General features: G+C 47.4%; 1 protein-coding gene across 1 annotated transcript in view; it reads right to left on the minus strand.

The window, feature by feature from the left end:
* Nucleotides 1–9,182: 9,182 nt before the first annotated feature.
* Nucleotides 9,183–9,753, minus strand: part of LOC106531082 (zinc finger BED domain-containing protein 4) — a gene marked incomplete in the record, with an annotated part of 2,688 nt that continues 2,117 nt past the window's right edge. The window contains 1 exon segment of the mRNA XM_014026846.1: nt 9,183–9,703.

Raw genomic sequence — 9,753 nt, forward strand, 5'->3', positions numbered from 1 at the left:
TATACAAATAATAGTAATGTGGAAATTAAATAGTTAACAATTCAATATTCACTTATCAATTGTGAGCCTAAATCAATCTATGCTCACAGCATCAGATCGAGGTTCATCTGCAGGTTGTCTTCAACTCTTCTACATATGGTTGTACTTTGTTTCTACCAGCTAAAAATAAACACGAGTGAAAAAAGTGTGTCTAAAATGTGCTGTGATCAAGAAAGCATTATTTATTCCTAAACTTGCAGAAATAACTACTGAAGTGTGACATTTAATTACATATTACATTTATGATATCTATGAGCTGTAAAAACGGTGTTTAAAGGAAAGACTGAATGACAAATTATAGGACGATATTCAAAAAAGCCTTCGGTCAATACTATTATCTCACATATCCCCACTATTCTGAATTAGCATAACCTGTATTGTGCACAGATCCACAATATTACTAGTAATAATACTGTCACAGAGCTTACAGGTGAAAGATGATCCACAGGTGCTTGTTTTGACGCTACAGCTGTTAGAACATCTGTAGACTGCACAGATGTCAGGCATGTTGTGGAGGTTTACTTCTGTAAACACAAAGCAGCAATTATTTTTTAACAAACCACACTGCTCGTAAATCAGGTGCATCTTCAGTTAAGTTAAAAACAAAGAGTTCCTGATCATTTAAAATTGCTGGGTAAACTTTGAAATACTAGTTAGGTCTTAATGACAGGCTTTTATTATTAGCCTGCTATAAATACAATCATGATTAAAATTGCCATTTATTATTAGCCTGCTATAAATACAATCATGATTAAAATTGCCATTTATTATTAGCCTGCTATAAATACAATCATGATTAAAATTGCCATTTAAACAAAATATTATTTTGTCATTAAATCATTACTGGTCTCAGGAAAACTTAGCTTATTAAAAGTTTAAAATCTTGACTAGCCTTGACAACAATAACATTCTCAAGAAGCTAGCTGTGAACTATGCAACACAATTAATCGTTTTTTTAATAAAAGCTGCATTCTCAACATGTCTAAATAGCTCAACTCATAGCCACATTAATAACCTATGCTCTAGAGCCCTGGGCGGTGAGCTTTGGGGGAGTTACGGGGGTCCCGATGGTTAAAATGGCAACAAAGGGGAGGGGTCACTAAAAAAACCCCATAGGAATGTATTTGCTGTGCCCCCGTGGGCCGGTCTGTGCCCGTAGGCGTGGTCCCAGAGGTCAAATGCAAAAATGGGAGGGGTGTGTGAAAATCCCGGGCGGTGCCCTCCTTGTTCGGTCCGTGCCCGTGGGCGGGGTTAAGAATATCAAAGGCAAAAGGGGAGGGAGGTGGTCTCTGATACACCCCATAGGGATTTATTGGTGGTGCCCCCCTGGTTCGGTCCGTTCCCGTGGGCGGGGTTACAGAGGTCAAAGTCAAAAGGGGAGGGGGTAGGTCTCTGAAAAACCCCATAGAGATTTATTGGTTGTACCCCTGCAGTGCAGTTCTGTGCCTATGGAGACCCCCAGGATGGGGGTCCCAGCGTGGTGGAACAGGGGGACATGGCAAGGGTGTTGCTCAAGGTTGGTGCACCTTCACTGGGCATGTTGGCAAGGGTTGGTAGGGGCCATGGAGGTTTGAAAATAAGGACCAGGTAGACAGTGGGACACATGGTGAGAGGGTTGCCCAGGATAGGCACCTTGTCTGGACATGATGGCAGGGGTTGGTGGAGTCAATGGAGGGTCCCAAAGTAAGAACCAGGGAGATAGAGGGACAGGGGGACATGGCGAGGGTATTACCCAGGGTAGGTGCGCCTTCTCTGGGCATGTTGGCTGGGCTGTGTGTGTGTGTCCACGTCGATTTTTCTGTTGCCGGTGGTACGGCGTTAGCCAACTCCGACCGGTTGTTTATTAGCCGTATTGGCTTGTATTGTGGCAGCCGCGTTCGGATTGCCTTTAATTGATTGTATTGCAGCCGTTTTTGGGATTGCTTTTTCTTTATATTGTGCCGCCGTTTGCTTGTCTTGTTAGCATAGCCGTTTCGGCTTGTTTTTTGTTAACGTTGTGCAGCCGTGTTTGGCTCGCCTATATTTAGTTTAATTGCAGCCGTTTTCGAGTTTGCGTATTGTTTACGTTGTGCAGCCGTGTTCGGCTTGCCTCATACGATATAGCAACCTTGCTACGGTGAACCCCTGGTGGCGTTTTCTGCTCGACCGGGTCCCTAGTCCATTAGACTAAGTGTCAAGAGTGGTGATTTCAGCTCGACCTGACCTTGTCTTGTGCGCGTAAGATGCTGGACGTGCCGGGCTGCAGAGTCTGTCTGGCCCCTCTCCAATTGGAGGATGGGCATGATCTGTGTCCTTCTTGTTTGGGTCTACATCACCTAAAGGAGGCCTTGACTGATGCGGCCTGCCCTAATTGTTCTGTTCTGCCCTTGTCTCTGCGTACCGCTGGTTTGGCTTACCTTCAAGGTGCCAGCCGGCCTGTTAAGCGTATGGCTCCTGAGGCTATGCAGCCTCTACGTAAGAGGACCAAGAAGAGCTCCGGGGATTCAGAAGGCCTACCTGGGCAGGTGGCCCATCTTGCTTCCGAGTTGGAGCAGATGAAAGCACTGCTCGAGTCCCTTAGAGACGGCGGTGGCTCTGGTCTGACTGGAGACCCGTACCCAGGGCGGAGCATGGGTTCAGGGCTCTCCGTTTTAGACGATGATGCTGTATCCCTGGCAGCGTCTGGTACTGATTTTCAAGATCCGTTTGAATCTGGCTCGCATATGTCAACAGCCAGTTCGCGTCTCTCTTCCTGCTCTCAGTCGGAAGAGGATGATTCGATAGTGGGCCCTTTGAGAACTGCCCTTGCTTGGCTGAGGCTGGATGCTCCACAGAGCCAGCCTGATGCTTCCAGTGCTTTCTTTCGGCGTCCTACTACTAGGTCGTCCTTAATGGTTCCCCCATCTGCCGACTATACAGTATGATGGAGGTTCATGCCTGTTGGGCAGATACTAAGGCCTTTTCACGACCGACCTCTGATGGCAGGGCTCTGGCGGCCATGCAGGATGCGCCCAAGTTTGGCTTGGGTCATATACCTTCTGTCGAACCTGCCATAGCATCCCTCATTGTGGCACCAGATGAGGTTCTGAGAGCTAATGCAAGGTGTCCTCGTCCTCAGTGTCGTGACTTATGATCTGCTCTGTAGAGCTTATGACTCGGGGACTCGATTGGGGCGACTTGGTAATTCATTGTTGCATTTATTACTGGGTCTCTCAGCCTCTCAGGAGGGCTTGGCGATTGATGCACCTACTCAAGGTTTGATGGACGCATCTCTTCATGTGTTTGCTCTTTTGTCCAGGGAAATTGGCCATGTCCTGTCCACCCTTGTCCGGGCACGATGCCAGGTCTGGCTGGCACAGTCTCCGCTTACTGAAGCTTGTAGAAGGAGCCTGATGAGTCTTCCAGTGGTCCTGGGGGAGTTGTTTGGCTCTGCTCCGCTTGCAGCCTTGGAGCGGTCGGCCCAGGCTTCTCATAACAGGCAGCAGCTGACCGGCCTTCATCGCAGGCAACTGCAGCGCCCTGCTGGGAGTGCCTCTGCATCTTTTTCACGCACTTATCCAGCCCCGTCTACACCCTCAGTGAGGCAGCCACGGCCTGCTGCAGGGTCTCCTCCTGGCCAGTGGGACGTTTCCAGGGGTCAGGCTCACATTGCTTCTCAACCCCGGCAGTCCACTCGGCAACCCTCCCGCCCTCTTAGCGGCAAAGGGTTTGGAAATGATACCGAGGTGGCGGTGGGACATTTTACCCCAGACCAACTCAGTTGCTGGACCACTCTCGTTCCCGATCCATGGGTGGTGTCTACACTGACTCGGGGTTACACGCTACAGTCCCGCCGCCACCCTCCTGTTCCTGATCGAGTCAGGATGACTGTGATTCACAACCAGGCAAAGGCTCAGGCTCTGAGTCACGAAATAGACGCCTTGCTGGCCAAGGGCGCTATATTGCCTGTCAACCCCCTGCTGGAACCAGGGGGCTTTTACTCAAAGTATTTTTTAGTCCCAAGTAAGACTATTCCGTTCCACATGTTGAGCGTCAGTGATGTGCTTCAGACAATCTCTCAGGTGACTGGTTCACCTTGGTCGACTTGAAGGATGCCTACTTTCATGTTCCGATTGCATCACACCATTGGCAGTTTCTCCGCTTCGCATTTCAGGGCAAGCATTTTCAGTTCAGAGTTCTTCCATTCGGCCTGTCTCTGTCCCCGCGCGTGTTCACACGGTGCGTGGCTGCAGCCCTGTCTCCTCTGCAGGCCAAGGGGTTGAAGATCCTGCCTTACTTAGATGATTGGCTAATCTGTGCGCCCACAGAAGCTCAGGCGGCGGACACACACACATTACTCCCAACACATAGACTTGTTGGGTCTTCGTGTGAACTGGCAGAAAAGCAACTTGGTGCCATCTCAGCAGGTCACCTTTGTTGGGATCACGATGGACTCCCTCACTATGACTGCTCACCCTTTCGCCTCAGCGTGTCGAGGACATTCTTGAAACGCTGTCCTCCTTTCTACCCGGCCGCGCACCCCACTTTCTTGCTTACCTTCGTCTGTTGGGCAAGCTGCTGCTGCTACAGTAGTACCCCTGGGATAGTTGTCTCTGTGACCGCTACAGATGTGGCTCAACAGCCTAAGGTTGCACCCATCTCGTATGCTGCACTGCCGCAGGAGACTGCTGGTGTCCAATCAATGCCTTGCGTCACTGGTTCAGTGGCAAGAGGCAGGGTTTATGACCAAAGGGGTTCCACTGGGCACGCTGCCGGTTCGTCGAGAGTTTGTCTCTACCGATGTATCCACCACAGGATGGGGGGTGTCGTGGCAGCGACAGATCGCCCGGGGGACATGGTCCCCGCAGGAGAAACTGCAGCACATCAACGCCTTGGAGTTGGAGGCTGTGCAGTGGGCGTTGCGACACTTCCTCCCGGGTCTGCGCGGGAAACATGTCCTAGTGCGGTCGGACAATACTTCGGTGGTCTTTCATATCAACCATCGGGGCGGGGGGGACACACACATTCGACAACATTGCTGAGGCTGACCCAGAAGCTCTTGACCTGGGCAGCCCCTCTTTTTGTTAGCCTAAGGGCGGCCTACATTCCAGGGGTGCGGAATGTTCCGGCCAATATTCTGTCTCGGGGACACCCACCACCGGGGGAGTGGAGGCTCCACCCGGAGGTAGTGGGGGCCATTTGGGAGAAGTAGTGCATAGCAGCTGTGGACCTGTTTGCGTCCCGAGAGACAACACATTGCCCACTTTGGTTCTCTCTAGCAGACACTGCCAGTCCTCTGGGTCAGGATGCACTGGCACACGACTGGCCAAAATTGCTGCTCTATGCTTTCCCGCCACTTCCCCTGATAGGCCCAACACTCCTGAGAGTCCTTCAGGAGGGGCATCAGGTCTTTCTAGTGGTCCCCTTGTGGCCGGGGAGAACCTGGTTTCCACTGCTGCACAGGCTCTGTTGCAGCTCTCCATTGCCTCTCCCCCACAGGAAGGACCTTCTGTCACAGCTGGGGGGTCAGATCCTGCATCCCAATCCCAGTCGTCTCCAGCTCTGGGTTAGGCCGCTACGAGGCCCGGCATCTCCTTCTCAGAGTATGATGGAGATGTCGGGCATACAATGACTAACGCCAGGGCCCCTTCGACACGACAGGTGTACAGTCATAAGTGGAAAGTTTTTGACAATTGGTGTCGTGCTAGACATGTGGATCCTGTACACTGTTCTATTTCAGTTATTTTAACCTTCCTTCAAGCACTGCTTTCTCAAGGTCGGTCTCCGTCCACTCTGAAAGTTTATGTAGCCGCCATCTCTTGCTGGCATGTGGTGGTGGATGGTGAGACAATAGGCCGTAATAAGGACGTTTCTTTTATTCTGAGGGGTGCCCGGCGCTTSYACCCTCCCTTACGCCCTGTCGTACCTGTGTGGGACGTCTCTCTCGTCCTCACTGCGTTGCAATCTCCCCCGTTTGAGCCCTTGGCAGAGATGAGCCTTGAGTATTTGTCGAAAAAGATTGCCTTTCTCTTTGCCGTGGCTTCGGCGAAGCGGGTGGGTGAACTACATGCGCTGTGTGTTTACGAGTCCTGTTGCCGTTGGAACCCAGCTGGCTCTGGCGTTACTCTTTGGCCTGACATGACATTTCTTCCTAAGGTGGCCACATCTGCGAGCCACTCTGTGCCCCTACAGCTTGCTCGCTTTGACACAGGTGGGCCTAATGAACTTCTTTGCCCTGTTTGGGCACTGGAAGCATATGTCCGACTGACAGCTTCTCTGCCGCAGTCTGATAGTCTGTTTGTTTGCTATGCAGGGGCCACGTAAGGGGCAGGCCCTTTCCAAACAGTGTGTCGCGCGATGGATTTTGGAGGTGGTGGAACAAGTGTACGTTCTACAGGGCCACCAACCTCCTGCTGGTGTAGGGTGCCATTCCACCAGGAGCAGCAGTGCGTCATGGGCCGCTATGACTGGGGTCACTCTGGAGGCTATCTGTGCAGCAGCCTTCTGGTCATCTCCGAATACTTTTGCTAGATTTTACAGGGTAAATCTGACCGCCTTTCACCCGCTGGAGGGGATCCTGTCCCAGCGTTCGTCATCCCAGTGAGGTGGGCATGTTTTGAGATTGTTTCTGTTCTGGGTGCGATTCCTCAGGACTCTGTTGGTAATCGTCTTCCAGTGCTTTAAGCACCGCCTCTGGCGGTCAGTAGGGATGAAATAGAACGAAAGTTACGACTGTAACTACAGTTCTATGAATCCCGAATGACCGCCAGAGCGTTCGGTCCCTCAGAATCATCGTGTTTCGCGAGAAGATTAAGGGACCGAGCTGGCATTGTCACGTGATTATATAGACTTATCGGTGTCACTGGGTGTCACACGTGACGAAGTTGGTATAAGATTCTCGACCTGAGCATGCGCAAGAGTGATCATTCAGTGCTTTAAGCACCGCCTCTAGCGGTCATCCGGGATTCATAGAACCGTAGTTATAGTCGTAAATTTCGTTTTCAGCCCTCCTATGCCTGTTTCACATGGGTTTTGATGGTTTTTGGTGGTTTTAGAGGTTTTGAGAAGTGTTCTGCTCTCCTATACTGGTTTCACATGGTTTGTGGTGCTTTGAGTGGTTTTCAGTGGTTTTCAGCCCCACCTAAACCAGTGTCATGTGGTTTTTGATGGTTTTTGGTGCTTTTGTTTAGTTTTTAGTGGTTTTCAGCCCTCCTACACCCGTTTCACATGGTTTTGAGTAGTTTTAATCTCTCCTACACCTGTTTCAGGTGGTTTTTTGTGGTTTTGAGTGGTTGTAGATGGTTTTCAGACCTCCAAGGCCCATTTCCCTTGGTTTTTGGTGATTTTTAGTGGTTTTGAGTATTTTAAGCTCTCCTACTCCCGTTTCACATGGTTTTTGGTGGTTTTGACTGGTTTTCAGTGGTTTTCTGTTCCACCTACACCAGTGTCACATGGTTTTTGATGCTTTTGAGTTGTTTTTAGTCGTTTTCTAGCCCTCCTACATGCCCGTTTCACATGGTTTTTGGTGGTTTTGAGTGGTTTTGAATAGTTTTAGTCTCTCCTACACTCGTTTCACTTGGTTTTTTGTGGTTTTGAGTAGTTGTAGATGGTTTTCAGCCCTCTTTGGCACGTTTTATATAATTTTTGGTGGTTTTAGGTGGTTTTCAACTCTCCTAGGTCCATTTCACATGTTTTTTTGTGGTTTTTAGTTGTTTTGAGTAGTTTTCAGCTCTCCTACACCAGTTTCACATGGTTTTTGGTGGTTTTGAGTGGTTTTCAGCCCAACCTAGATCAGTGTCACCTGGTTTTTGATGGTTTTTGGTGCTTTTGAGTGGTTTTGAGTAGTTTTCAGCCCTCCTACACCAGTTTCACATGGTTTTTGGTGCATTTGAGTGATTTTTAGTGGTTTTCAGCCATCCTACCCTGTTTCACATGGCTTTTGATGGTTTTTGGTGATTTTTAGGGGTTTTGAGTAGTTTTCAGCCCTCCTGCACCAATTTCACGTGGTTTTTGGTGCCTTTGAGTGGTTTTTAGTGGTTTTCAGCCCCACCTAGACCAGTGTCATGAGGTTTTTGATGATTTTTGGTGGTTTTTAGTGGTTTTCAGCCCTTCTACACCCATTTCACATGGTTTTTGGTGGTTTTGAGTAGTTTTAATCTCTCCTACACCCGTTTCACATGGTATTTTGTGGTTTTGAGTGGTTGTAGATGGTTTTTCAGACCTCCTAGGCCCGTTTCCCATGGTTTTTGGTGATTTTTAGTGGTTTTGAGTAGTTTTAAACTCTCCTATTCCCGTTTCACATGGTTTTTGGTGGTTTTGGCTGGTTTTGAGTATTTTCAATTTCTCCTACACCCGTTTCACATGGTTTTTGGTGGTTTTGAGTGGTTTTTAGTGGTTTTCAGCCCCACCTAGACCAGTGTCACATTGTTTTTGATGGTTTTTGGTGCTTTTGAGTGGTTTTTAGTGGTTGTCAGCCCTTCTACACCAGTTTCACATGGTTTTGGTTAGGGGTGCACGGTATATCGGTACTGATATCGGTGTCGGCCGATATTGGCAACTTTTTAGAATATTAGTATCGGTCCAATATATAAAACTGAGCCGAAATTAACATCCGATATTGATTTCCCACTTTTTATCTTTGTGTTTCTGTTTTGGAAGGGGAGGTTGTTGGTTGACTGGCATCTGTTTGATCATAATAGTGATACTGATGCTGCGTAACCCGGAATAACTGAAATAGGGAGTCATCTCAGAGGTCTGGTTGTTTATTTACGGAATCAAAAAAGACCCAAGTGTGTTTGTGTGCATGTGTATATTATAATTTTTGTTTGTGTGGTATTGGTAAATATCGCTTATCGGCCATAACAGCAATAATTATATCGGATATCGATATCGGCTGAAATTTTCATATCGGTGCATCCCTAGTTTTGGTAGTTTAACGTGGTTTTCATCCCCCCTATATCCGTTTAACATGGTTTTCGATGAGTTTTGGTGGTTTTGAATGGTTTTGGGTAGGTTTCAGCTCTCCCTGCTAGGGATGCACCGATCCACTTTTTTTACTTCCGATACCGATTCCGATATTTGAGGTTTAGTATCAGCCGATACAGATCCGATCCGATACTGAAAAACAGCATTAATTGAAACATTTCTTTCCCATTTAAAAATAAAAAAGAGACATAAATGAACTACTGAATTGCACATTTATTTTATAACTATGCACCAGCACCAGTACAGCAATCTTAAATAAASCAACTGTTCACAAGCTTAGTCGAACACATTAAAAAAAAAAACAACAACTTAAGTTTAACTTATTCAGTGAGTGCAATTAGGAATTCAAAATATAATAAAGAAGCTGATATTTAGGAAAATAAAACTTAAGTTCAATAACTTGGTTCCATATATTCAAAATAAAATAGAAATCAGTCCTTTCTTTGGTTTACTGCATTTATGCAAACAAAAATAGCAGCCTAATAAAACATTAGTTTCAATAACTTGGTTGCCATATTCAAAATAAACAAATCAGTCCTTTCTTTCTTTGGTTAATTGCAATTGTGCAAACTGAAAAATAGCAGCCTAATAAAATTATAGCTTCACTAGCTAGCTTGGTAAAAAAAAACAAAAATAAATGAAAAACTGTCCTGAAAAACTAGACAAATTTAGATTTTTCCCCACACATACCACTCAGTGTCAGTAACATGATCAGGCAAATTTCTCAAGCTTCTCAAGCTCAGGCTTAAGCATCAATGGAAGGTTTTTGTT

The sequence above is a fragment of the Austrofundulus limnaeus genome, unplaced genomic scaffold (genome assembly GCF_001266775.1).
Source record: "Austrofundulus limnaeus strain Quisiro unplaced genomic scaffold, Austrofundulus_limnaeus-1.0 Scaffold596, whole genome shotgun sequence".
Taxonomy (NCBI): Eukaryota; Metazoa; Chordata; class Actinopteri; order Cyprinodontiformes; family Rivulidae; genus Austrofundulus; species Austrofundulus limnaeus.